Source organism: Mirounga angustirostris, unplaced genomic scaffold (assembly GCF_029215605.1).
Source record: "Mirounga angustirostris isolate CCGP_5_RB_7025 unplaced genomic scaffold, mMirAng1.0.hap1 SCAF_4, whole genome shotgun sequence".
NCBI lineage: Eukaryota > Metazoa > Chordata > Mammalia > Carnivora > Phocidae > Mirounga > Mirounga angustirostris.
The window spans coordinates 13,311,522-13,338,162 of NW_026991712.1; the positions used below are offsets into that span (position 1 = coordinate 13,311,522).

At 53.3% G+C, this 26,641-nt stretch overlaps 1 protein-coding gene across 1 annotated transcript in view; it reads right to left on the reverse strand.

Moving 5' to 3' along the window:
• The window catches only part of LOC123858718 (uncharacterized), a 180,283-nt gene that overhangs the window by 95,734 nt on the left and 57,908 nt on the right, over positions 1–26,641 (reverse strand). The window lies entirely within an intron of this gene.

Consider the following 26,641-nt stretch of genomic DNA (forward strand, 5'->3'; position numbering starts at 1 on the left):
CGCATGCATGTGCTCTCTCTCAAATGGATAAATAAAATCTTAAAAAAAAAAAAAAAAAAGCCAAACAGTTACATTTACAATGGGGTGATTCTCCCCTGTTCCAGACCTCCTCCTGCACCCCCTCAAAATCCCCAGCATCTTAGCCACCAGATCATCAAGAAGATGGAGCTCAGTGAACATGGCCTCAGCATCAGTAAGACTGACAAGTTCTGAAGGGAAATTTGCCCTAAAGTGTAGGAACAGCTAGAGAAAGACCCTCACCCTGCCGAGAGCAGAAGCCAGGTGCCCTGCCTACCCCACCGATTCCTTCACCCTCCTCCAGGAAAAATGTGGTCACAGTTAGCTTCTCTGAGGCCCCCTGGTTGTCACATGCCTCGCTTGGACGTGTCGGTATCATGGACAGACCCACAGCAGCTCTGCAAGCTGGGGAGGGCCTGTCTCCTCCCACCGGGCGCCAGTCTCACCCCCGTGCCCTGTCCCAGTTCCCAGCAGAAGAGGCTCACTCAGGGAAGTCCCCTGACTAGCAACGCGCTCAGAAGGCTGCCCTCCTCGGCACATCTATGCTCCAGCCGTGGGCAGCCTCCCACACTTCTCAGGCATTTTTAAAGGCACTTTTTTGCTTTACTGTCAAAAATGAATTCGGCTTTCTGCCTGGAAAAGGCAGCAGTCCAGCTCCCTGGTTGTTAGACCACCTGGATCGGTATTCCAGGTCTACACGAGTCTTTTTAGGAGACTGAGCAAGTGACCCTCCAAACCTTAGTATCTCATCTTAGAGGTTTGTTCTTAGTGTTAAGTGAGAATCTTCGCAGAGCTCAGCACTGGGCCTGGCATGTTGTGGACACTGAGAAATGTCAGCTCTCAGTAATACCACTTAAGCAAACACTCGGGCCTTAACTTCTTAGTCTCTTCCCAGTAAGGGTTTGGAAAAGGCCTCCCCTCTTCATATCAGCACAGTGACTTATTGAGCGTAGGGGCTTGGCACTCTGGGCCAAGGGAACAAGCGACGCCTGTCAGAATCCGTGCAGTGGACAACACTCACCAATCTCCCAGCTGTGCCACCAGCATTAGACAAGACAGAGCACGCGAGAGGTGCTCTGCAAACACTAAGGTACTAGAGCATCATACTGAATCAAATTAACAGCGCCACTGACAAGCACCGTCCGCACAGGACACTTTGCTGAGGAATATCCTCACGGGACCATACTGAGCACCCACAGTGACCCCAGGAGGTCAGGTCGCTGCATAAACCTCATCCCCATTTTACAGACATGGACACAAAAGCTCAGAGGGACTAAGGAGGAATATGCAGCTGAATCGCTGGTCTGCAAGCTCACTCCCTCTTCCTTGAAAGGGGGGCAGCAATAACACACAACATCAGCTCCTGCAGAAAAAGAACCTCTTCCCAAGGCAGCCAAATTGATTAATGTTTTTAATTAATGTTTTAAACCACACACACATGGAGCAATGTTCCATGGAAAATGAGGAGCTAAAACTTCCAAGTTTCTCCCAGGAGTCAGTCCAGCCAGGTGCTCACTGCCAGAGCAATGGGGGGAGGAGTCCTGGGCCGGCCAGGGAGGTCAGAGTGGGAAGGTCACAGCCCTGCCTCAATGCACCAAGCCAGGCAGGCAGTCCGGTCACTTCCCACCCACAGAGACGAGCCAGGGATAAAGGAGACTGGCCTAGCACAGGGTGACAGGACTCTCTTGGCCACTTCTCAGGAAGCCATCAACCCCAGCAGAGGAGGGAGCTGGGATGCAGAGGGAGGCCCAATACGTAGCAGGTGCCTGGAGCCTGGGCCTGAAGGGGGAGGTAGCTGCTACTCCCAGAACCTCCTGCCTGACACTCGGTCCCAAGGACGGGACATTCACCTGCTCTGCAGTGGACGGAGATATCCCACATCTGAACCAGGGGGCCGCAGGCTTTCTCAGGATGCTGACAGTGCTTCCCTGATGTGGCTTGGGATCACCGCTGGGGCCCAATGCTGTGTTCAGATGAATAACGGACCGGAGTGCCTGGGACAGGCAGACCAGGACCCCAAGGTCCCCCGGAGGTGAGAGGCAGACTAGGGCCCAGAGACGGGCCCTCTGCTGGTGTGCTCAGGGAACCCCATTGCTCTGCTAGTGGAATTCCAAGTGTGTCCTGTCCTCAAGTGTCCTCTACACAACCCAAAGGCAGGGCTGTCACCTTCCTGTCTCCAAAGGGAAGGTGAGGGGCATGGAGTGTGACATACAGCACTGAATAATTAATCAGCAGCTCCGCTGGGAGCAGCCACTGCATCATCGGGGTAGTTGGCCTTGAATGCCACCTGGATGCGGCCTGGGCAGTGGGGCCAACTGGGCACACCGACAGCAGCCAGGACCAGCCACCTTCGGCGGGCGGGGTGGGGGGGGGCGGCCCTGGGCGACTTGGCAGGAGAGAGAACTGGCCATGAAATGAGTGACTACACGGGGATTCCTGACCTGGAAATCATCAAAACGCCATCCATTTGCTGCAAATAGACTGTGGAGGTGGACTATGGTACCTGTAGGAGCAGAGGACAGGACAGCTTTCCCCAGGAAGGCCCCGAGAGCAGGCCCCAGCCCTGGGATGTGTTTGCTCCCTCTGGAGAAGGCCTGGGGGAAGGACATAAACATAGGTACATCTGTGCCTCTCCTGCAAGGTCAGCAAAGCGGGTGAAAGCCTCCAGCCTGGCTCAGCACTGGGCCCCAGCAGTGATTCCAAGTGACATCACAGAAGTATGGTGAGTACCGCCCCCGATGCTATGAGATCCAGCAAGGCTGATGGCAGAGGCAACAAGTGGGCTCAGGACACAAGCTGCTGGGGTCAGAGCTAGTCCCTACCAGCTAACTGCTGTGCACCCTGGGCAGTCTACTTACCCTCTCTGATCATCATGTGTAAATCAGGGCTCCTAAGAGCAGTTACCTTTCTGGACTGGGACAAGGATGCATGCAGGGTGTACAGAGCGCTAAGTACGATGTCCAGCTCAGAGTAAGTGCTTGATTCACACTGGGTTACTCTCAGGGCCTACATGCTGTCACTGTTTGTGTTGCTGGGCAGGCAGATCAGTCTTGGGTTTGAATCCCAGCTCTGCAAGCACCTAGGAACAGAACCACGGACCATTCCATTCACTTGACCTCCCTATACCTTAGTTTGCTCAATTACAAGCCATGCGGGACCACCAAGGATTACAGAGCATGAAGGAAAGCAAGCAGTACGGTGTGAACCTTCAGGAATGAGGGCCCCAACCCAAACTGAAGGACATTCTACAAAGCAAAACTGGCCTGGACTCTTCAAACACATCAAGGTCAAGAACAGCCAAGGAAACGTTCCAAGATAAAGGGAGGCGAAGGAGACATGGCCGCTAAAGGCAGGGGTGATGTAGAATCAGGGGGAAATAGTCCCACAGGACATTATTGGGACAACCGATGAAATTGTGTGTGGCCTATGGAGGAGATAATACAATTGTAGCCGAGCTGAATTTCCCGAGTTGGATCATTACGTGGTGTTTATATAAGAGAACGTCCTTGCTGTTAGGAAACACACGCCGAATACTTCGGAATAAAAGGGCATGTCTACAACTTACTCGCAGATAGTTCAAAAAAACTGTGTGTGTGTGTGTGTGTGTGTGTGTGTGTGTGTGTAGGGGTCGGGGTGAGAGTGAACCAAGAGCTGGTGATTCTGAGTGTGCGCTAGATCTTTGCATCGCCCTTGTAATGTTTTCTGGCAGTCTGAAGTCATGCCCAGATGAAAGATGACAAGGGCCCAGGCACGGGAAAGGAGAAACACACCTGAGGGCTGGCCTCAGCCGTCCATGGGGCTGGAGCACAGGCTTTTCCCACAAAAGCCGGGTCACCTGCTGTACAAATGTTATGACGGATTGTGCAGAAAACCACAAAGGATAAAACTGAAATTCAATTTGCACCACCACCCCCTCCTGCCAAGAAAAAGAAAGACAAATGGACGCCTCCTCTATGACTATGCCCCAGGGCCCAGCTTGGCGGCCGCATCCGAGCCATCAGCAAGCAGTTGGGGGGAGGAGGGGCAGTCGAGGCAGCTGTTCACTAGGTGCCAGGCGGTCTTACAAGAGCTTTCTGCACCCCGATCCTCCCCAGACCCCTTGAGGCAAATGCTATCGTTATTCCCGTCTCGTGCTGCCGGAAAATGAGATTGGAAGCAGACTCCCGTGGGGTTTAATCTGGAGCATTGGGGGAGCTGGGATTTGAGCCCAGGCTGCCTCCACAGGATTTCCACAGGCAGAGGGAGACAGGCCCCACGGGCCAAAGCACCACCCAGCACCAAGACCAGTCTCCCCCTGCAGCCGAGGCCTCTTGCCTAGCAACGCGGGACCTCACTGCAGTGGGAAGCTGCAGGGAACCGAGACCCTAGCCCCAGCACTATACCCGGTAGGTGCTCAGCACTGGCTTGCAGATACACTCATGGGCATACATCTTCTTTTACAAAGAGTCCAACAAAGCACACACGATGTCTGGGAGAAACCCAACAGATTGGGGCCATTGGTGTCACTGGGGAGGAGACACAGGGGTCCGGGGACATGGGTGGGTATGGGTCTTCATTGAAAACCTTTTTATTCCTTCTCAGTTTTATCTTGTGAATGACTTACTTATTCAAGAAGGTTTTGGTTTGGTTCGGTTTTTTAATACAAGGGAGGAAAAAGAAATGGACCCGGTTACTGTGTGAGCCTGCTCTGAGGATGAAGTAGGAGCCATGCCCTACGGCACACCGGGAGTCCTGAGGGTGGCGGTCACTCAGCACACCCCCTCCTGCTGTCAGAGGCCAGGGACAGTCATGCTTCAAGGCCCAGGTGAAGCAGCTGCATTATACTTGAGGGGAGTAGATCTGCTGGCTAATGAGACCAGCCCAGAGGGCCTGATCCCCAGAGATGCTGTTAAGGCGACGTGGGTAAACCACCTAACATAACCCGAGCACACTTGTCCAACTGCAGCGCAAGCCAGGACCCGCGCGGTGCTCCCGCCCCTACGGCACCCCAGGGGGTGGGCGTGACTCACACCTTCCCCTTGCCTGCTTACAGCTCAAAAAAACCAGGGGGCACAAAACAGCGAGGCAGGGGGCCTGCGCTCTCCGCAGAGGACCCAGACGTCTCGCTCCAGGAACTGGGCTCTTAGCCCCTCCACTTCCCCGCAGAGGGAGAGTGAGGACCCACGGCTGTCCCCGGGAGGAAGGATCGGGAGTGGGAGACTGCGGGCTGCACACGTGGAACACACGGCATTGGGCAGCCCGGCCTCATGTGAGGACTGGAGGTGACCGGAGCTGGGAAAATGTCAAGGCGCACACACTGTCCCCTGGAACCGGAGGGTGTGGTGGCGGCGGGGAGGCGGGTAAGAAGGAAGGTTTCTGCAGGGGCAGCCTTACGAGGATTCTTCCCCTGAACCATGGAAGCATTCCACCTCAGACTCCCCTCTGTGGATGCACACTTACATTCAACTTTCCCTCACAAACACCCTCCTGAGACCTCTCCTCCCACCCCTGAGGTGTCAACTTATTAAATCAACCCCAAAGGTAAATAGTTTTCATTTCTCCAACCCCAAAAACCTCCCTTCCTGTCAGTGCACTCGGGTCTTGTCACCCAGAACATCAAAGGCATTGCTTTCGGTAAAAGCCTCTCAGATCATCAGGTGACTGCCGTGTGCAGATAAAAACAACCCAGCACACGCGAGGCCGTGCCCCCTGTGGGGCGGTGAGTGGGTTGGGAGGAAATGGTGACCTGCAGGGTGCCAAACGCCAACCCCTCTGCCCAAGTCCACGTCTGCCTGGTGACCTTGCCAGTCCCTCTGCCTGTGACCTTGACATGTCCCTTCCCCAACTCCGGGCCTCTCACAGAGGAAGGGGGTTGAGCCGAGCAACCTTGAGGTCTCTTTCAGATCTAAAATTCACTGATTCCATCTCATCCTCCCTGCTCAGTCTGTACTTCCTGAACATAGTGACAGTTCATTTACATACAGAAAAAAAAAAAAAAAAAAACTACGAGGTTGCTTATACCCTGAGCTGTAGTTTTTGGTGACTCAGAGGAGAAAACACATTTTTCCACTCAACTCAAAAGAGTGGTCCCTCCATTCTCCAATTGCTCAAATGATGTAAGTCCTGGGCCAATGGGACCCCTGGGGAAGTTCCATGCTGCTGGGAGCTCAAACGTCAGTGAGCCAAAGTGAAGCAGGGAATTTCCCATGGCTGACAGGTGCACTGACAGGTGGGCTAACAGGTGGGCTGGACGGAGAGTCCCCTCCCTGAATAAAACACCCCTTACCCATTTATGCTCCATCTTAGTAAGTCTCTATTCCTTAGGGGGCCAAGGAAACACTGGGCGTAACGCTGACCCAGGGCCCACCATCCAGGAAGTCACACCCCCAGCATGAAGATTACCTCTTCCAGGAAGCCAATGTTGAACCACCACCCACCCCAAGCCCCGATTATAAACTCCATAAGAGCAACAATGGTGCCTGACGTGCAGGAGCTCTAAAGATCATTGCCAAAATAGTAAATCCTTGCTGAATGAATTAATCCCACGGCTTCCATAAAGCTTACGTCATTCTATCCCCCAAAATACTAGGTGCCTGTTGTGCGCGATGTACTGAGGATGAAATGGTGAACAAAGCGGACGTTTACCCACGCAGCCGTCACCCAAAGCAGCTGCTAACAGTGCTGGCAGAAGATGACCTCCAGCTGTCAGCCCTCTGTGGAGACTGCCTTGGCTGAGGACAATGACCTTGCTCAAGGTTGTGTATCCTTCTAACAGAGCCCACATACAATGACTGGTCAACCCCTTATCTCAATTCTGGACCATTCCAAAGAGCCATTCCAGCTCTGTCTGGGGCTCCCAAGGGGTCGGCTGAAGCCTTTGTTGGGACACTGGAACAGCCTGACTTCTCCCACTGCCCAATCTTGAACTCTTCCCCCTCGGTTACATAGCTATTGTTCCCAAAGGCATGCCGTAATAAACATCGGGCTTACTAATCTCCAGCTCAGCATCTGCTTTCCAGGGAACCCAAGCTGCATCAAGAAGATTCTTATGATAGATTCTCAGGCCCTGTGGCACCAGGACGAAGCCTCCAGGAGTGGGACAAGCTAAAAGCCCATTCAGCAAATGGGAGCTGCTTCCTTGGAGCCCCTACTGGCCAGGATGCTAAAGGCTGGGCTCAGGGCTACAAGCAGCGAATGAGCTGTCTGGGAGTGAAAACCTGTAGTGGTTAGAACGTGTAGCTGAGTCCCAGATCCTTCGGGTAGAGACTCGTTTTCTTGGTCCTTTTCCCCCCTGGCACCCAATGCAGGAAAGGAGCTTGGTAAAATGTCTATTGAATGGTGAGATGATGGTTGGATGGATAAATCGATGGATGGACAGACAGAGCTTGTTGAACAAGGAAGTCACACCTAGAGCAGCCAAACAACAAATGGAAGGTAAGGATGACTTTGTCTAAATCATGTAATTCACGTAAAGTGTGTATCACAGTTCTCAAGAAGCACTAATGATGAAGATGACAACTAAGCCGTTCATGGAGACCTTCCTGGAGGTGCTGACCTGTGATGAGCAGCCTGGCAGTGAGAGAAGACAGGAGGGCACATGAAGTAAGAGAAATGAGACGTTAGCATTAGCAAACTGAGTTGCGATGCTGCTCATCAGACACTGAGTAAAAAAACAACACCCTCTTCAACGGGGTCGCCGTGACTGCCCAGCAATGGAGAGTGGGGGAGAGACTTCTACAACCATAACATCCATCAGTATGAACGCGGGCTCTGATGGTCTCATCACTGGAGGGGGCAGAAGCCGGTGGAGGGGCTTGAAGACGGGACTGTGGTTTAGAGACCTAATCCTACAGATATAGGAAGCCACAGAGGTTGAGGAAGAGAGGTGCTAAGTGATTTCTTAAATCATCCGTCCCTCAGGTTGTTGGCAGATGACTCGAACCCCTAGTCTGCCGTGCTCCTGGGGCAGACAGGGACTTGGGGTGCCCAGGGCCTCCATTCTCAGAAGGCAGCTTCGGGGGCAGAATCAACACTGGAGAACCCCAGACCCCAGCCTCAGTCCCCTCAGAAGTGTACGGACCCCGGGACCATCCTCACCAGGCCCCCGCCCAACCCACCGAAAGTCCTCATATCTGAGGGCGATCCCCGGGAGACAGCAGTGCTGAGGGAAAGGGGAATAACTAGGAGGCTGGTGTCTGCGCAAACAAGAGTCAGGGAAGAGGACAAGGGGAAGGGAGACCGTTTACCTGGGGAAATCGTGAAACAAGGGATGTAACAGACTATTTGCGAAGCAGCACAGAGTATTCCAGAAAACGCAGATGGCTTTGGCCCATCACCACTCGTCCCTGAGCTGGGGGCATCCAAAAGGCTAAAAATGCCGAGGCCATCAGAGGTGGCAGGTAGGGGTGACAACTCAGTGCCAGTCAGGTGTCAGGTTGAAGGGGAAAGTCACAGGGAGGCAGTAAAGCTCACGGGCTTTGCTGCCGAGCGACCTGGGCTGGAGGTGAGGCTCCAACCACTTCCTTCCTGCACGACCTGGCCTAGGCAGAGCCCACCTCCCTGAGCCACTGGGCCTTATCTGTGGTAGAAACTAGCGGGGAGCCTTCAGAACTGAACCACGCCTATGCTACACACCAACAGAAACACAGGGGGTGCTTGAAAGTGGACGCTAGGTTAACAGATCACAGGTCACAGGCCTGTCTAGGAACCATCACAAGCTACCCCTTCCAACAACACTCGACAAATCCTGAGAGGGGTTCCAGAGTCTCCTGTGGGGCCCCTCCAGGGAGCTTGATGGAGTTGGGGAGGGGACAGCAGGGGGGCCATAGCCCGATTTAACCCAAACACATAGATTTCAGTTGCAAAAGGGGTTTGAGGGCTTTGAGAAAGCATCCTCTTGCTTCATGAACCAAGGGGCTCATCTGAACTCACACAGCACGTCAGCGGCATCGAAGAAAGGGTGCAGCTGGAGACGCTGACCCTCAGGCAGTTAGTTCAAAGGTGGAGGTCACTGGATGCGTACTCCAAGGTCAACTGCTCAAGGGGCCCCAGTGTCTTGGTGCCCCAAAAGCAAGTCCATAGCCCCCACTCTCACAGCCTGGTGAAAAGAGCAAAAGGAGAAGCAACTGGAGAATGAAATTCTAGGCAGAGAGAGAGATCCCCCTCCATGTCTCGAAAGAGGGACGGTCTATCCCAGATCACTCCCCAGAGCTGGGCTGGGACAGGATAAGGAACACAGGGGCCTCAAGGGGACTCAGTCCATAAATGTTGGGAATGAGAGAGGTAAGGAACGAAGGAGGAGAAACCTTGTCTTGTCCAGAGTCATGCATGGTCTCCATCTGCACACAACGTAGACCCATCCAAGTGGCTATTCGACTTCTCCCCAGGCAGGGAGGACAGAAGAACAAGACTTCTCATAAGTGAAAATGATTTCAAGTGACCACAGGTCAACTGTCAACCCAAGAATCAGCCCAGACAAAGGAAGGGAACCCTGGCATCCAAGGACCGACCAATCATGTGTAATGGCCACTCATCCCCAGCTTCCTCAGTGCCAGGCCCTGGTGGGCTTTCCATGTGATCTCTAACTCCGAAAGCTAGTCATATTGTCCCCCAAGTCACAGATGGGTAAAATGAGGCTCAGAGAGCTTCCCCAAGACACAGCCAGATTTGAATGCATACCGGGTGGAGTGTCCTATGCTAAGAGGCCTTTCTCAAGTCCTGTAGCTTTTCCCCACACCCTTCCCATTGGAATTCCCTGTTTTAAGGGCATTAAGTAAGTCTGTACGAGGTTGATGTTATTCAACACGGGAGACTCAGACTGCATAGCAAGAGCGAGGCCAACCTCAGGAAGGCTGTACAGAGGGAGTCCTGTTCCAGATAAGGACTGGGAGAGAGGTTTCTTCTAACCCCAAGATTCTGTGAGTTCAAACTCAAATTTCCATCCCCATGCAATGATCTCCCCCCTCAGTTGAATGTAGGCATTTCTTCAAGTCCAAAGATGTAAGCCTCACTCTTCTTAGGGACAACAAGGCTCTTTGAAATCCATCCTGGCTTCTCCTGACTCCCCCCAGCCCTTCCTGGGGAGGAAGGTTTCAGCTGGAGAGCCGGGCGGGCACGACAGACAGGCAGATAAACAGGACCAGAGGAGCCTCCTGACCCCACAGGATGTGGTGAGGTGAAGCAGTGAGACAAAATCAGAGAAAGCCATCGAGAAATGCAAACAGCACCAAAAAGCTTTAACAGGAACGAACACACAGGGACTTTTCTTCTTCTTTTTCTTCTTCATTTTTTTTGTTTTGTTTTCTTTGTTTTTTGTTTTGTTTTGTTTTGTTTTTAGCTAGGAAGCCCAAAATAGTTGAAAGAGCTGGGTCTCAAAGCTTTCTGAAGAAAAGCCATGCCTTGTTCCTAAGACAAATCTAGGGGGACAAGTGTGAGGTTTGGAGTCACGAAGACTACAAGGGCCAGTCCAGATCTCACAGGGAACTCCACAATGTGAGCGAGGAGCAGGCTGTTCCAACCGCAGCCTTCGCCCTCACGAGCCAGTGAGCCAGACAGCGGTGCACACAAGGGCTCGATTTTGAAGCTCGCTCGTTTTAAGTAAAGGCTGCGTCGCAACTGACTCCCCTTGAAGGCGTCCGCGCGGAAAGTAACGCAGTTGGCAGGAGAACCAGCCAAAATCAGCATTCCCAAAGAGAGTTGGTAAACAAGCAGATGAAAAAAATTTGGCCTCATTCAGGATTAAAAAAGAAAAAAAAAGTATAAATTTAACAAGAGACCGTTCTGCGTCTGTTCAAGTATAATTTTTTTCAGCTAGTAACACGCGATGTTGATGAGGCTGTGGCAGAGCCGGCAAGTCCACGTGTCGATGGCGGCCGCACCGACAACCTTATTTGAAAGTAATTTGGCAATACGGGTCGAGAGCCATAAAATGGTGCCTTCTGACTCAATAATCCTTCTACTGAGATCGCGTCCAAAGGATTTTCCAAGAAAGGAAGAGTTCTATGCACGGAGCTCTTCACCACACCCTTAAAGTAGTAGAGCAAACCCCTGGGAACCTTAATTTTCAACAGCAGAGAACGGGCTTCGAATAACTTATCAACCGGATGAGCCATTACACGCGCTTTGAAAACGATCATTCGCAAGGTGCTTCAACAAAATGGAATAATACCTATGATCTGATGTCAGATAAAAAACATGACAAAGTATTTCCTACACCAATGCCCTTATGAAATTGTAAGTTAATACATGGACACACACATCACACATCTGAAAACAATCTGCTTGGTGGGGGGGCAGGGTTACTGTTTTGTTTTCTCATCCCTTTCCATTTTCTAAAGAAATTTTTATTTATTTATTTGAGAGAGAGCGACAGCGTGCATGCGTATGAGCCAGGGGAGGGGCAGAGGGAGAGGGAGACAAGCAGACTCCCCGCTGAGCAGAGAGCCCAACTTGGGGCTCGATCCCAGGACCCTGAGATCACGACCCAAGTCGAAATCAAGAGTCGGACGCTCAACCGACTGAGCCGCCCAGGTGATGATTATTTTTTATTGGCCAGACTTCAATAATGAAAGGAAAGAAATGGGTGGAACTCTGAGGCACTAGAAACAGAATTCAGGAGATGAGAAGTGATCAAATCCCAGAGGCATCTGAGGACCGAGGCATCTGAGGACCAAAGCAAAGAAACATGATCTCTAATCAGAGAATGGAAAATGGAGACACCCAAGGGGTTGCGTATTAGCGATGGGAGTCTCCCGGGCCCCATGGTGCCTCCGGCAGGGTCTGATCATCTCTGCTTTATGAGATCAGCTTTCCTCTTCTCTACCACGCCCACGGCGCTCAAACAGTAGAAGAACTCATCTCTGTACAGATTTAAATGCCCATCCTCCTAAACCAAAACTCTGCTGAGAGGCCTAAAAATAATTTAAATACCAAATTTCCCAAACCAAGTCTTTTTGAAAAAGGCAACTTGGACCGGTTTCTACACGTGGAGCTCGGGGTCACATGGACTTTCATTTTCTATAGCGGAGGTCCCCACCGGGATTTCCAGTGTGAACAGCAATCTCAACGGACAGCTGTCCCCACTGGTGGCCCCAGGCAAGGGCGCTCAAGTCGGGGGGTCGGCACTGGGGAGTCACAGGTGACGTGACTCCAGTCCTGACGGCCAACCCGACCAGCCCTGCACCATGTCTCTTCTCTCACCCCGGGACCTCAGATCTGCCTCCATTCAGTGGGGATCTTTCAGAACCTTCCTCAAAGGGGTGGGGCGAGGGCAAAGAGAGCCGTGTCCACTCTGTGTCCACTATGCACAGCGCCCGGCAGCAGTGGGTGCTCGCTAGCTGCTGGCTCGCTTCGTCACTCTCATTTCCTTGTCTGATGGATTGGTCTCCAAGGGCTCCGTGCGCCACGTGTAGGGGGGAGGGCACCCATGCAAACGACCAAGGGCAGCTCCACGCTGGCTGCCAAGGAGGGTCACCTGGGAGCTTCGGAAAGCACAGAGGCTCTGGTTCCTCCCAGCACAATGACATCAGGTTCCCCGGGGGTGCGGCCCTGGCACAGCGGTTTGGTAAAGCGGATTCCGCGGTGCCACGGGGCAAGGGCACATCTAACTGGGAAAAGAGTGGCCAGTGATTTCTCCCCCAAAGCCCCAAGCCCACGACAGCGTGAGGCGGGAGTCTTTCTTAATTTATTTAGGCCACGGTTCAACAGCTCCTTTTAGAACAAACGTTCTCTGAGTGACTGGCGAATGGCGAGGGGTTCCCCCACTCCCTGCCTCCTGCTCAGCCCAGGGATTTCCTGCGAAGCTCTAGAGCAGGCCAGCTGGAGCGACCTGCCTCCTAGAAGCCACTGGGAAGCACCTGACCGACTCGGGCAGCGACGAGCCACGGGCGACCGTGAGTCCTCGGGGCCACCCCTGCCCAGCCCCGGTCTTCTGCCCCTCCTGTGCAGACTCCTGTGTGTCCCCGGGACAGTGGCAACAGACGGACACAGTATGCCCCCTCTGGAGGGGGCAGGTGGAAAGTGCGGGAAGCGGGCCTGACCTTCCCTGCGCGCTGCTGGGGGAGATGGTTATGTGCTCGTGCCAGGCCCAGGAAAGGCTCTCAACCACTGTGGCAGGAGCTGCCCTTGGTGGGAAGTGCCACTGAAGGGAGACACTCTTTCTGGGAGAAAGTTAACCCTCACCCCGGCTGAGGTTGGCTTCCCAGGGGCAGGCTGCCCCGCATCTCCCCAGTAAAGCGACCAGCCCGGCGGCTCTCGGCCTGAGTAGAAGGGGCCTTGGGGCCCTCCTTCCACACTGTCTGCAAGTCTCATTCCACAAGACTGTTCAAAGGCCAGAACTCTACTCTTCCCTTCCCTGTTCCCAAAATCCCCGCGACAAATGCTTCCTGGGACCTCAACAGCCAGAGGCCACGTTTCCATCACACTGACCAGTGGCCAAGAACCTCCACGCATGTCACCCACAGGAACTCCGGAAACCCTCACAGTAAGCTTTTGGGGTCAATGCTATTCTTATCCCCATTTTACAGATAAGGAAAGTGAGGCACAAAGGGCCACCACCTTTCCCAAGGTCACGCGGCAGAGCTGGATCTTGGAGCCTGGCAGGTTCCAGGGGACGGGCTCTCCCATTCTGCCCCACAGTGTCTGGCTCAAGGGCTGCTGATTATTTGATTCCTCCCTTTGGTCAAAGGACATTACTGGGCTCCTGTTGTATCACGGCCCAGGGCAGGGGGCTGGGGACACAATCAGCCCTCTCAAGAACTCCCCTAAGCCGGATATTCCTAAGGCCCTCACAAGCAATCCCGGCAGGTCAAGTACTTGTGAAAACCTCTCTAAGCAGCGTGGACCTCGGCCACCTCCTGTAGAGGTGGGGCACAGGGTGGGAGCAGGGGGACACCAGCTTCAGTGAAGCCTGGTTGAAGCAAACTACGGGTTGGAGTCTTGGACGACGAGGACAGGGAAGAACAGATTGCAGCAGAGCCAATGACAGATCCTAAGACATTATAAATGCCAATAATCATGAACGAATGAGGGAGAGAACGCCAAACCATATCGGCAGAGGTAAATACCGAAGTGCATGTATAAACTCACAATTCTAGGCTCTAAATGGAGGCAGGGCAGCCCTCACTCGGGACAGGCTGGAATTCTGTGCTGTGTCAGTCTCCTAGGGCTGCCGCGCATACAAATGACCACGAACCTGGTGGCTTGAACAGCAGAATGCTATTCTCACATAGTTCTGGAGGCTGGAAGTCCAAAGTGAATGGGTCACAGGGCCCTGCTCCCGCAGAAGGCCCTAGAAAGAATCCTTGCTTGCCTCTCTCCTGGCTTCTGGCGGCTGGCAGTCCCTGGCACCCCTTGGTTTGCAGATGCAGGGACCTAATCTCCGCTCCCCCCATCTTCACATGATGACCTCTGTCCCCTGCATGTACTTCTGTACATCCATCCTCCGAAAAAAAAACCAGCCATCAGATTTAGAGCCCACCCTACTCCGACCTGACCTCATCTGAACTCAATGACAGCTGAGCAGACCCTACTTCCAAATAAGGTCACATTCACAGGTACCAAGGATTAGGATTTAAACGCACCTTTTTGGGGTACACAATTCAACCCACTACCCGCCCCCACCCGCCGCCACCCTTATCACAAGCTCTCCGATATGCTCCACTGGCCAGCTCTCACCTAAGCCAGTGTCCAGGCCGGCTGGGACTCCCCAGCATCTTCAGTTAGCAGGGACTCATGGAGCCCCTACCACAAATCTCTGGCAGAGCCTGGGCACGGCATGTCTGTAAGACCAGGGAAGCAGCACCTGCCACCCTGGCCCTCATCCCCAGGAACTCTGAGCTGCTATGTTTACATCAGTCCTACCTGGGCTTCTTCCTAACGGTAGTTTTGAAAGGGGGCCACCCCACCCCCACCCCACCCCCCCAATGACCCAGAGCTCTGTGCTCAAGAGGCACCTAGGTCCAGGGTATCTGGACAACAGAGCTTCTCAGACCCGTCCCTGTTAGAAGGGAAGCTGAGCTCCAGATTCTGTTCCCTAAGAAGCCAGGCAGGTGGGTGTCACTGAAAAGGGGGCACATACCCCCCTGGGAGCAGCAGGTCCCTCCACACGGTTCTAAGAGGTCCAGGACTTCTCCCTCGCTGCCATTTGGAAGACCCTGTGCACTGTATTTGTCCAATCAGCCAGGCGGTCCTTCTACAAACATTTCTCAGCCTTCACTCTGCTGCCCGTGATCATTAGCTGGGCACGAACATCAACAAAACAGGACAGCAAAGAGCAAGAACTGGCCCTCCAAGGTCATAGGATTCCAGGGCCTTGAAACTCCAAAGGGCCCTCCCGAGGAAGCACCCAAGCATACCACAGGCATCATTAAATGTTACTTTGTGGTAAACTGACCAGACAGACTTTTCCAGTCCAAAAATGACGCCTGTGTGTGCTCAAATATTTTTCAGTGACCTGCTGTGTGACCTTGGGCCAGTTACAGAACCCCATGAGTGAGCTCATCTCCTTATCTAGATGTACGACCCTGAGATTAAAAGGAGTCTTGAAGTACTTGGCATACTTTTCCTTTCTGTCTTTATGGCAGAAGGACCGACCAGGTGCACCGCTCCTTCTTTAAGAGAGATCTCAGAGCAGGCTGTGAAAATACAAGCGGACCTTCCCCGAAGTGGCCCCATTCTCCGCAGGGCCGTGGGGCACGCTCTAGACCCAGCTGGACTGAGCCTTGGGTTAGGGGCTGGGCAGGGGCAGCTACAGACCCCGTGGTTCTGTCCTAAACACACCCCAGATGAAGAACATTCCCCCCTTCTCGGGGTGGCCCCAATGTTAGCATCTGTCATTTACCTTCCTTCCCACCAATACTGTATTGCAATCCTACTTTGTGCCACACACCGGGGTCTGGGGGATGGGTGACAAGCCAAGGGACAAACACCCAGCCTTCACTGGACTAACCCTAGGGTCCTCGCCTCCCTCTACCCCTTCTCCAAGCCCCCCGGGACTTGATCCTCCTTTTTCTGGATTCACTGCCCAGCTCACCCCTGATCTTCTGCAAGAGGCCCCCAGTCTAGTTTTCCATTCCCTTTGTCACAACAGGTGGATACCCATTCCTGTACAACGTACACAACCTACAATCAGCCTGGGGTGACATCCCAGGAGCCTCCAGAAGCAAACACTCATTACTCAGGGAGCTGTCAGGTGATCCCCACCCCCCAGTCAGTCTTCGCGAGCTGGGGGCAACAGCCCAGTGGGGACCACCCTGCTGGGGGTAAAGGGACTGGAGGGAAAGGAGGGAGACATTCTGATGTCCCCAGCAGATGCTCCTTGCTAGGAACCTAGAAGAGGTAAGGTTGGACCCAGGACACATGTGGCTTGCACAAAGTCTGTCCTGCGCCCCTCTGTGGCCCAAATGTGGTTCTCCCATCTTAGCTGAACTGGAGTCCAGAGCCCGGGAAGGGACCACAAGCAGGGATGACCCTGAGCTCCACCTGGAAAGGCTCAGAATCGCCAGCCAGCCCTTCAGCAGGAAGGAGCATGGAGCTGAGAACCAGGAAAACTCTTGAGAGCCAAAGTAGTCAGGTGCCCCCAGAACTCCGGACCCGCACTGCCCCATGGGGTAGATACGAGCCATTCATTTAAATATAAATAAAGTGAACTCACATTAAAACTGCTGTTTCTCAGGTGCTACAGACCCATTTCAAGTGCTCGGTAGGCACACGCGGCCGGGGGCTCCCGGGTCAGGTGGTGCCGGCTACAGGACGCCTCCATCCCACACGAGGCTTCGCACTGCTCCAGAAGTTTCCTCTGGCTGCCCAGAAGTGGAGGAAGACCCAGCCCACTCTGGGCCCCCATCTACACCCGGCTTCCCAAAGGCGTAGCGGAAAATCTCTCCATAGGGAGAGAAGTGGGTCACTGCTCAGAAAAGAACAGGCCCCGAATTTGAGGCCTGCACTGCACACAGCTCTGCCTCTTACTGGGTGGCAACCCCAAGCGACCAGTGTCTCCCGTGAGCACCTCAGTTGCCTTGTCCATATGCTGGGAGTGAAGATCCGCTCCCTGCCCCTTCCTGTAGCTGTTCAGTACCGAGGGACTCCAAAGCCTAGGTCGGTCCGGCATCATCACGTGGTAGTATCGAAAATAAAACTGCTGCTCGTTTGTATTCTGTGAGATGTGATTGGTATCCTTCTCTTCTGATGGTAACGTCAGCTGTCCTGATCCACCAGAATTTAGCGGGCCTCTTAGTAACAAAATTGAATTTAATGCAAACAAGCAAGAGACCCTCTCCGCACGCCCCCTGCAAAACTCCTAACACTGGAACTGCAGTCAGTCTTACTTGTGACGAAATTCTCTTTGGCCAGTTTTCCAGCCCTAACTGTGGGTTAACATGAAGGTGCCTCCCGAGGACCTCTGCCACCAGGTACTGGTCCATCGGTGCCTTGAGCTGTGGGCTGAGCTGAGAACGGGGCCAGCACAGGAGAGGCATGGCCAATAAACATTTCTGAATGGATGGGCAAACTACTGGCCTCCTGCTTTGACAGGAGGAGCAGGCCCGCCATGGAGCAGGAGAACAAGGCTCCTCATAGACGCCACTCCCCTCGGACCTGCCCTAGGTGCGTCCTCCTTCGCACGCCCTTCCGTCACCCCAGCTGCCTATCCCCCACCCTTGTCTCACACCTGCAGTTTGTCTGTGTGGCCTCTGGCTGGGCTTCCTCCTCCCTCCTCGGCCTGTGAGCCCTCGAGAGTGGGGACACGGCCATTCCCCACGGGCCACCTGGCCCTTTGCAAGGGTCCCAGCAAGAATCCATAACCCCAGAACTGGAAAGAGACTCCCACTGCTCAGCCAACATACATGCAAGGTAAGGGTCAGCAAAGTGCGGTGAACTGCCAGGACAGATCCCCAGGTGCCCAGACCACTGACCCCGCTGGCCTCTGCGTCCGGCCCAACCCGGACTTCTTGCCTGATGGGCTTCCTCCCCAAGCAGAGCAGTCCCCGATGTCTCCCAAGTGCAGAAACAGTGCCCGGCACATTGTAGGTACATGGTATTATGTCTGTTGAATGACTATCTGTTAACTGAACCAGGAACTCAAAGGAGGCGTATGTAAAGTTAGTCTTCATTTTGCAAATGCTGCTCAAAAACAAGGCTGCCTTCTGAGTGGAGAAATAAAAATTACCTAAGGATATGAATTCCCTCTGGGCTCCTACTTCTGGGAAGCGCTCTGTCATGGTCTTCCTCAGAGAAGGCAGGAAAGGGTGAGTGAGAGGAACAGTCCTTGGAGGCCTTCCAGCAGCAAGGACAACACAAGTAATACTTCATCCACCCACCAGACAGCTACTGAGGCTTACTGGGTCGGGACCCGGAGGGAGACAAGCCCCATCACTGCCTGTAGGAACACATGGGGAAAACAGGCAGTGCACAAAGCCTGGCGGTGAGTGACAGAGGGGAGGCCAGGACCCAGACAGCAGAGGAGGGTGCTGGAGTCAGCCTGGGGCAGACCCTAGAACTTGAGACAGACACTGTAGATACCTCCAGGAGGAAGAGATTGCTGGACCAAATGAGATCCCAATTCCGTAGGGGAAAGAGAGGAGCCACGGGCCAGGTCAGACCTCATAGGTATATCCTCTTCCAGAACCGCCCCCTTCCCTGACACCTCACTGGGAATGGAGAAGAACCCCCATTCGACAGAAAACAAGCCCAAGTCGGGAATTTAGGAGACCCCTGTCCTAGCCCCTCGGAGCCCCTCTGTGCTCTTGCCTACAAAATAGGATCACAGCAAAACTAGATGATCTTTAATGTTGCAGCTGAACTAAAACAAACTCAGTGACACTGTCAATTACACCCATCTCAAGGTGCTGGTCTCCAGATGAAGAAGGAACACAGGTATCAGAAACCCATTAAACTGCAAAGGAGTGCACATGAGGATAATAATGTGTGGAGCAACGAGCTCCTAAATGGAACAGACGCTCTCGCTGTACCCGGCACCCTGCTCAGAGTTCTATGCCCACTGTCTCCTGGTCTCACAACAAACCTGTAACGTACAGACGTGCTCCGATTATACCCATTTCACAGACCAAAATAAGAGGCTATATACCGTTAGCCACTGCTGCAGCCAGGAGTCAGACCCGGGGTGGGGTGGTGGGTACCCCAGAGCCCCACAGATCACCACCACTCGTCCTACAAGGACTGGAAGGGGAATCCTAAGGGCATGAAGGAAAGGGGAGCGAACATTCTTCGCTTTTTAGTTTCGCAAAAGAATCCATGTTGTTAGACGGTTTTGAGAAGAGAAATGCATGCAGGTGTCAGGGGCATATGGCTCCTCCACGGTCTGTGGTCTTCAATCTTGGGAGCCTTCACTGTCCTCAGCACAAAGCCACATGGTCTTTCCAAGGATCTGGTCTCCGCTTCCCTCTCCCCTCCCCTCCTCCAACCCAGAGCACTCCTGCCTGCCTCTTCTGCAGGCTAACTTCTTGCTTCTCGTCCAAGGCCTCGCTGCGGGACGCTGTGAGTGCTTACGGCAACCCGTGTCCCCAGCACAGCATTCAGACCTGCTACTGTGATACCTGATCTTTCCTCCAACTCTCCCCTGCCTGGAGACCTACACCTCTCCATGGGAAGAGAGCATCCCACTTATTTCTGTGCTCCCAGGATGCAGCACCACGCCCGGCCTGCAGTATATGCTCAAGAGGCACGTGCTGCATTTTGCAGCGTCCTGGGAAGTTGAAAGAAGATATGCGTATCAGGATTTTAAAAAAACAAACAAAACAGAAAAGGACTATCTTTGCCTCAGTTATTGTATCTGCAAAGTGGAGACAGACTCCAGAACCGGGTGGACAGGAAGGAAGTACTCAAAGCAAGCCCCAGAAAGGCCTCCAGTGATAAGTGTTCTCTTTTCCTATCTTCAGCTTGCGGATTTCCCTATCAGGGTGCATCCATCCAGAAGGCTCATGGGTGACGGGCTCTGCCACAAAGATCCTATCTCCCACCAACTGAACTTCAAAAGCATCTTTATCTGCAGAACCCACCTCAAGGAAGGTCGATTCCTAGCTCCTCCTGGTAATCCTTTTATTCTAGGCCTGCCAGGCACACCCATCAAGCCTTATCAGCAACACCCCAAAGCTGTTGTCTTTCCAGGAAGGGTGTCTCCTATCTACAGACCTCCAGGAGGTGAACGGAAGTGAGCGCCACCAAGGCCCAATCCTGGGGCCTGCCACCCTCTAGCTGGGTGACCTGGGACCAATCAGCCCATCTTTTGGGGGCTCAATTTGCCCCTGTTTTCCCCTCAGTATCAGGAGGGGGTGAGTGGGCTCCAGGCTCCTCCAGCTTGGAAAATGCAATAATAGTAATAATTTCAGAGGCCAGGCCAGATAAGCAGAATTGATACCCTGACTGCCTGTGTTAATCCCTTCTGGCAAACAAGGGGCACAGTAAGCAGAAAGAAATCAGGGATATTTCCAGGATAATTCTGTTATCCGGCATGTGCTGCAGATGACAAAAGCGGCCATATGCAGGAGAGCCCTTCCAAGAACAGCTTCTGCATCTGGGGAGGATCAGAGCCGTAGAGACACACCCAAGCAAGTGAGCACTGGGGACAGTTAAGTGAATGCCAACTCCCTGCTCCCAGGAACTGAGTTTACGCTAAGAAGAATTCTGTTGGGGCCTCTCCTGTATGTTGGTTTGGGGGCCTGGCAGAGAAGCAGGAGAGTGGACTCCCGAGGGGCTGGCCACCTCAGTCCTAATCCACTCCTGGCATTGCACACCTGGCTTGCTCTCAGCCTCCTTGGACCTCAGACACAGAGCAGCTCAACAGAGAATGTCTGCAACCTTCCAAAGCAGTGCCTGGCACAGAGCGGACGTCCCCTTCCTGCCTCCTTTCCTTAAGGAATTTGTCATGAGCAGACAGAGCAACTCTGAATGCCAACACTGGAGCTTCCCGCTTCTGTATCTCCAGACTCTAGCAATACTTGGAAGACAGTAGTTGCTTAATAAATGCTCAGTAAATGCAGGATGAAGATGAAAACATAGATAGGAAGCCATCTGAGGACAACGGATGCAAAACACACCCACACGCCTGAGCACTCAGAGATGTCCCCCAGTGCCCCCGCCCTGTCTCCCTTAGAGCTGTGGAGGCACCCACCCACCCGACTCCACCGGATCCTTAGCTTTGAGACACAGTGCAGGGCAATGGCAACACGGGAGGACCCAGGCCAACTGACGGGTTCCAACCTCCGTGCTACCAATTACAAGCTGCGTGAGCACGAACCACCTCCTGAGCCCTCAGTGTCCCTGTTTCGACAACACCTACCTCGTAGGGAGTTATGAGGACGCCGTGTGTGAACACACCTAACGTGCTCAGAAATGAGTCCAGCACAACAGTACCCAGGCTCGGAGCTCTGTGATGACCTACTCAATGTGGCAGCACCTGGGCACAGCTCTGTTCACTGAGCCATAGAAGGTATACGTCCCTGATTCCAGATCTCAGAGGGCAAGACACACTTGAACTTTGGACCTGGAATCCCAAGTCCTTTGGTCACATCCTGGCTCTCCCCCATGTGACCTCTGGCACATTCCTCATCTGAAAAACAGATCGCTAAACCTGCTCAAAACAAAAAGCAGAAAGCTGTCCACCATGGGTACCATAGGTGCTAAATAATTATTTTTATTTAAATGAATGAATTACAGTCTCTCCCCTCTCCCCTTAGATCACCCGGCCAACCAAGCGCTCTGCATGTTTCTGTTAGATTCCTCGCCCACGCCCTCCCCACATTTTTCCCATCTGTCCCCCCAGACCGCTTTGTGTTAGATACCCTCAGCTTTGCTTGCCCAGCTGGGCTTCTGGTGCCGGGCTCTGCCAAATGCAAGCACCCACGGATCAGACAGCAGCCCCTACCCTGGCTGGGGCTTTGCCTGGTGGAACAAGGGAACGACACCCCACACCTCACATTTCTCTTCCTGCCCATGACACCTGCCTGTGTGCTGTTCTGGGGATCACCATGGCATGAGCTGTACCACGCGTGCCGCTCCCCTTGGAATAAGATCAGCCCTGGCTTAACCGCATATCCAGAGCATAGGCAATGACGGTGGATGGCCTGGGTTTGAATCCTGGCACTGCCACGGAAAAGCTGTGTGACCTTGGGCAAATGTATTGACCTCTCTGTGCCTCCATTTCCTTAGCTAGAAAATGGGGGAACTAAACGGCACTTGCCTCTGACCTTTCTTGTGGAAGTGAGTTCATTCAGGGAGGGCCAGGTAGGAGGCGGCTGCGTTGTCCTGACTGCTAAGCGATACGCCCGGGCGGCACTCCCAACATGACCCTACTGCCAAACTACGACAGCGTATTTGGCTCCCTGCTTTGCACATGAGGCTCCCAGTGGCTGAACAACTTGCCCGAAGCACTCTCTCCTGGGACAGGGCAGGGTGCTGAGAAGGAACGAGCCGTGTGGCCCTTGAGAAGTCACTGCTCCTGAGTTTGGGTCCCTTCGCCTGTAAGATGGAGACCGTGCCCTCCTGTCCTGCAGAAGATATGTTTAAAACCTGAGTGTGAGGAGGGGTTCGTGTGACAAGTCGCCACCGTGTGCTATTCTCAGCGCCTCGGAACTCAGGAGCAGAGCGGATCCTGCCACTCCACAAGCTGTGCAACCCTGGGCAAGTTACTTGACATCTCTGAACTTCCATCTATGCAAAAGAGGGATAATAATAGCTAAGATCAAGGTGCCAGTGGTTCAAAGAGCTCTTTGGAAAGCACTAAAACATCATGCAAGTAATACAAGTAAAACCCCAAGGCCAGTAATACTAGTTAACTTCTACAGAGAGGAATAAAAAATCGTAAAGTTGGTGATGATGGTAACAACAGTTGCTATCATGAGAATGTGGCTGAGGAGACAACTGTTCTTTTAAAAAGTCAACGGAATAACAAGAAGGAGCTGCTCTAAAAAGGCGAGTTCTAGCTCAGGTTCAAAGTACACCCTGCGTTCAGTTTTAGCAGAGATGTGTCGGACTTAATGAAAAAAATGAAACTGAGGGCTGTGTGTTCCCTTTGCCAGGCGAGATGGGAAAGAGGCGCAGTCCTCCCCCTGCCATAGCCCCCTGCCTGTCCCTGCACCGTCTGGAAAGACAGACTAGGCTCTGTCCAGAGCACACATGGTGGCCTACTGCTCCCACCCCACCAGCCAAGAGGCAGCCTTTGAAGGTGATGGACAGGGGAGGGGCAGCCCGCTCGAGGCCACAGCTCCTGCCCCAGCCCTGTCAGCCTGGCTCAGCCCCATCCCTCCCGGGGGACAAGAACTCGGGCTCACCCTGGAGCAGCTAAGTGCTAGAGCCATGGCCAGGGCTCTCCCCACTTGAGCCTGGATCCCAGACACAGTCTCATGTTCCATTTTAACATACTGTCATTGCCGACTGGTGCGTCTACAGCCCCAGAGGTGTTCGGGGACATGGTCCCAGGCAATCTCCGTCGAGACAGGGTGCGGTGTGGTGTGTAAATTCACCGTTCAGGAGCCCAGGGTCGAATCCTGAGTTCGAATTCAGCCCCTGCACAAACTAAGTGCCCCCTGGGCAAGTGACTAAGTTTCTTTGCCTTTGGATTTTCATCTGCAAGACAGAAGTGACAATACTGATTCTTGTGCACATTTCCAAAACCTCAGAAGCTCTCAAGATCAACCACTGTTGGTAATTTTGAAGCTTGACTTGAACGAACATGAGGCTATTTATTGATTTGTCCCACCTGATACGACAATTACTATTTTCCCTATAGCACTCTTAGTCGATGGCACTGCCCAAGACACAGGGTCTATCCATCTGCTAGGACTCCTGTAACAAAATGCCACAGACGGAGGGCTTTAATAACAGAAATTTATTTTCTCATAGTTCCAGGGGCTGAAAGTCCCAGATCAAGGTGTTGGCAGGTTTGGTTCCTCCTGAGGTCTCTCTCCTTGCCTGCAGGTGGCCACCTCCTCACTATGTCCTCACATGGTCTTTCCTGTGTGTGCGTGCATCCCTGATGTCTGTGTGTCCAGATTTCCTGGGTGGGTTGGATGAGGGCCCGCCCTGACAGCCTCATTTAACTGAGCTGCCTCTTTACAGGCCGGACCTCCAAAGACAGTCCCCTTCTGAGGTGCTGGGGTCCCGCTGAGGAGCCAGGGCAGGAACACACACAAAGCGCTGGCCCAGGGCCCCCGCACACGGTGGGAGGCACTTCCCAGCAGGAGGGAGTCCGTGGGTCACAGGCAGCGCTTTCCAGGTCCCATTCACAGAGGATGCACAACCACACTAGATACCAGTTCGCCGAAAACGCCTCTACTAGTCATGACACCGGGTTTGTAGGCCTCTCCCACCTCTAAGAATGAGTCCCAAAGAATATTCTGAGGCCCACAGGGCAAGCAAAGCTGGAGACAGGGGTGGCCAGCTTGATCTCCAGAGGCAAGTCTTCTTTCCGGTCCTTGCCAAGGAATGACAAAAGCCTAGTTTTTGTTTTTGTTTTTGCATATGTTTGTGGTCTGTTTTCTAGTAACAAACTAAGAGGTATTCCAGATTGTTGTAGTTGAAGTTTGTGTGGGGGCGGGGGGCGGGGGGGCGGTGTTCTCCAAAGTCCTGCAGCCAGGCCCCTTGGCCACACTTGGCTTTTCCCTGTCTTCTGCAGCTGGAATTCCACTGGGAAGGGGGACGGGGGTGTAGGCAGCTTCTGACCCATCTATCTGGGCTCTAGTCAAAAAAAGCCAGTCATCTAGGAAATCCACATGGAAATGGGCTCACAGCTGATTTTTTTTTTTTTTTTTAAGTATTAGAAGGGGAATGTTTCATCCTCCGAGTCAGGAGATTTGGGTTTCAGCCCCCAATTCTGTAACTTTGAGCTTCAGCCTCAACTTCCTTGTCTATAAAATGGGAGCAAATCGCCTGCTCAGCTGATCTCATGGTGAGCTTGGAAGGTGTGTGGGCGGTACTATTCCTGCCAGACCCAACACTAGACCCTTCCAGAAAAGTCACTGGCTCAGACTAAATACTCAATAAATGTTAGCTGTTATGAACTATTTTTCCATCTCTCTCGACCGCCCCCCCCCCCCCGATAAAGGCATTCCAAAGATTTAATGATTTAATGATTCCTGATTTTAATGATGGAGGTGGCAGAGCTGGCCTCGGGTCGGGTCCTCAGGGGAACCTCAAAGCCCACCTGCCCATCCCCCACACACGAAGAGCCAAGGAGAAGGTGTTCCTGCACAGGGAGGCTGTGGTGGGGCAACCCCTGGCAGATCGCAGCCAAGATTCTCCAGAACTACTCAAAAGGACAGAAATGACCCAGCCCTGGCTTTGCTGCAAAAATGAGTAACACACCATCACCATCATCTAAGGAAGAGCAGAGCAGCTTCTGTTTGCTGGAGACAATGATCTGGAAAACGCAGACATGATCTCGGCAAGGTGTGACCTGGTAAACACACCTCAGGAACGGGTTCGCTGCTCTAAGCTGTGACCTTGCTGACCTCCCCAGCCTGGACCTTGGGTACCTCACCTGCAAACGGGATGTGCATGCATCTCGCTGCCCAGGATGGCCGTAAGGCCTAAAGGAGTCAACGGATACACAAGGCTCAGCCAACAGAAGTGCCCAACATACGCCTGTGCCTTCCAGGATAGCAGGTTAGCAAAAAATTGGCAGATATTCAAGAGGCAAAGGAAGCATCAAAGAAAACGCATAAGGAAACAAGGGGGCTGGAAGGAGGGAATGGACTTTGCACCCTGGAGACATCTTTGCTGAGTAGGCAGTAATAAGGGTGCGTGTTAATACAGCCTCAGCGCTCGGGGAGCTCAAAGGGCTTTAACAGACATGATCTCACTGGGATTTTTTTATTAGCTTCTAAGGCAGGTTAACAGGTCCCCCATCTCTGCTGAGACGGTGAAACCGCAGGCTCCCCCAGCCTCCCCTGAGACGAGCCTTTCTGAGCCTACCTGGGCGTCAAGACCCAAATCTGGCTCTTGATCTGCAATCTGTCACAAGCCAAGCATCGCAGAAAGAAATTTAATTTTTTTAAAAATGTAAACTTTCCTAGAGCAACATTAAAGAAATTCTGTTTTTGAGCAAAAGCAGGGAGGGAAGAAGGGAGGTTTGGGGTCAGCCCTGGGCTGAATCCTGGGTGTGTTTCTCAGTCTGCAAAATGGGGCAAGGGCTTCCTCCTCCAAGGGCGATGCTGAGGACCAGCACCGTGAGGGCCGTGAGGTTCCGGCACCATCGAGGCAGATGACTGCCCAGGGATAGCCGCTGTGGCTAATGCTGCTCCCCTCTGGGGCCCGCCTTGTCATTTCTCCTTCCAGGAGCCTCGCTCCGCTCTGATCTCCAGACCATCCCGCGATCTCCTGGTGCTACTTAGATGTCCGCCCCACACTGGAAGGCTATCTTCCTTTTGATTGTTCTAAGTCCTGCATCGACTCCACCCCGTGGCCCTGCCTGAGCTTCCCGCTCACAGCCCTGCACCCACGCCCACAGCCGGGGCTCGAGTAGCAGGGTGGACACGAGCCTGGACGCTTCTGTGCAGGGAGCCCTTGGCTGGAGGACTGCTGAGCTCCAGCAGCTCGGTGGGGTAGCAGGAGTGGGGGTGGCTCGCAGGCAGACACTTCCCTTCTGTGGAAGCCTCCGGTCCCCGTTCCCTGAAATGGGGGCTGGAATTCCCAT